At 37.5% G+C, this 2,500-nt stretch overlaps 2 protein-coding genes across 3 annotated transcripts in view; one reads left to right on the top strand and one right to left on the bottom strand.

Moving 5' to 3' along the window:
* Positions 1–2,500, bottom strand: part of jak2a (Janus kinase 2a) — a gene marked incomplete in the record, with an annotated part of 55,381 nt that overhangs the window by 31,667 nt on the left and 21,214 nt on the right.
* The window catches only part of LOC125139819 (tyrosine-protein kinase JAK2-like), an 11,135-nt gene that overhangs the window by 418 nt on the left and 8,217 nt on the right, over positions 1–2,500 (top strand). The window lies entirely within an intron of this gene.

The raw sequence follows: 2,500 nt of genomic DNA, 5'->3' as shown, positions 1-2,500 counted from the left end.
TAGGGCACTACACCTAGGGCACTACAGCGACTGCAAGCGGACATTTGGTATTTAACCCTCGTCAACTTTGTCGCAAGGTTTAATGTAAAGTTTAAATGTGGATCAGATCTATAACCTTGTTCTATAGACAGGTTTATTATATAACACACTATAATATTCAGTTAAACTGTAAAAATGTCTATTTAATACATTAATGACAAGTTAAAAAGACAAATTGTTCTTTAAAAATAAAGTTTTATTATTATATAAAGAAAGAATTGAAGAAATATTACAGAAGATTACAGGAGCTTTCAGAATTTGGCCTTTAAATGTTTTTGATTTGGTCTGCAAGAATTCTAGTAATTATAGTATTATAGTAGAATTCAGTAATCAACTAACACTGACGACTGAAAGTTTATTATACATATAAACATGTAGTTTGTTATTATAAAATAACATGTAGTTTATTATACAACAAAAGGTTTTATTTTTAAATTAATTTGTATGAATATTTGGTACTATATAATAACTATAAGTGTACATCGTGTTTATACGAGTAATAACAAATTAGTAACAACTTTAAATATGTAATTATACGAAGGTTCCTCGTGTCTTTTTCAGAATGTAAAATATGATGTTTGTGAAAGACAGAAAGTTAAACATTTAAGCCAAATTATCTGCTGGCTAAGAAGGTGACAACAAACATGTGAGTGTAATTAAGCTCTCTGGGTGGGAGGGGCTTACTCTTTCTCACCTGTCAATCTCAGTAACACTAGCCAATCATGGACATGTATGAGGAAGAGGGCAGACAGCACGAGTATGATACGCTGTTCTGTGAAACAGCATGAGCATGTCAGGCTACTTTATTTTCATTTTTATATTTGAAAAATATTATTTTTTTATTATGTATAAAAATATTTGATAAACAAATGTTGATATTACAGCTGTGTATCATCCAGCTGTGTATCTGACAGATGTGAGCAAACGTTCATAAAGCTGCTTACATGAGCAATTAGTGTTAATTACATAGCCTTGGTGTATTTAAGTAATGGTTCGTGTCTATGTTCTGTGTGTGTGTGTGTGTGTGTGTGTGTGTGGGTGTGTGTGTGTGTGTGTGTGTGTGTGTGTGTGTGTGTGTGTGTGTGTGTGTGTGTGAAAGAGAGATAAGTCTGTCTCAGACAGTCCCTCTCTCTGTACACTCTCTGATAACTCCAGCAGTATGTGTGTGTGTGTGTGTGTGTGTGTGTGTGTGTGTGTGTGTGTGTGTGTGTGTGTGTGGCTTTGACAGTTTTTGTTGTGTTTATGGCTTGTAAATACTTTCTGCAGGCTGTGCTCTACAGTCAGTTTGTGTTTTGAATTTTCTGTGGGGTTTTTTAGGCGATTTAGAAAACACTGAAAAAAATGAAGATTAGAAAATTAAAATAGTGACAGACTAAAACCGACAGCAAGTTATTAGATACTTATAGATAGTTATTAAAGCTTTGTAATTGGAAATTGCTGTACATTAAGAGACATAAAACTCAGTGCAATGTGCTGTTACAGCTTCAGAGTGACTTCACGTCGGCTCGTCAGTCTGGTGTTAAAGTGGATAAACTGTGCAGGTGATTTTGGTGAAATTACAGTGAAGGTGACAAACAGTGAAGTGGTGTAATAACAAATGATATGTTTGATCAAATACACAGATTTTCTCTTTTACACACACACACACACACACACACACACACACACACACACACACACACACACACACACACACACACACACACACACACACACATACAGCTACAGCACTTCAGTTGGTCACCTTGCGGCATCTGTGGTATGTCTTCAGATTGGAAGAAACAGGAAGTGAAAGAACTAGGTGGGTGTGTGTGTCTGTGTGTGTGTGTGTGTGTGTGTGTGTGTGTGTGTGTGTGTGCGTGTGACATTACACTGTAGGGGCTGTGGGGATTTTGCCAACTTTTTTCCCTTTAACTCTCCTACTGTAGGGAAAACCCCGTCTACACTAACACACTGACACAGTAATGACATCACACAGCTCGTCTTATTCTTATGATTAGTTTCTTAAGAGTTTTATAAACACAACACTGCTGTTCAAATACATGTACTGTAGTGGGATTAGGGTGTGTGTGTGTGTGTGTGTGTGTGTGTGTGTGTGTGTGTGTGTGTGTGTGTGTGTGTATGTGTGTGGCTCACAGTTTCAGTTCATGTCTGGATGCTAAGTAAAGTGTGTGTTTTATGTGTGTGTTTTAAGAGGTGTTAATTGTGTGTAACCCTGTCCTGTGTAAGTTGTCGTGTTGACTCAGGATGTAACACACACAATCTCTGATTTCTGAGAAGTTTCCCAGAACACTATCTCTGTCTCTCTCTCTCTCAATCTCTCTCTCTCTCTCTCTCTCTCTCTCTCTCTCTCTCTCTCTCTCTCTCTCTCTCTCTGTCTCTCTCTCTCAATCTCTCTCTCTCTGTCTCTCTGTGTCTCTCTGTGTCTCTGTCTCTCTCTCTCTCTCTCTCTCTCTCTCTG

The sequence above is a fragment of the Tachysurus fulvidraco genome, chromosome 21, assembly GCF_022655615.1.
Source record: "Tachysurus fulvidraco isolate hzauxx_2018 chromosome 21, HZAU_PFXX_2.0, whole genome shotgun sequence".
Classification (NCBI taxonomy): Eukaryota; Metazoa; Chordata; class Actinopteri; order Siluriformes; family Bagridae; genus Tachysurus; species Tachysurus fulvidraco.
This window is presented reverse-complemented; position numbering and strand designations above follow the sequence as displayed.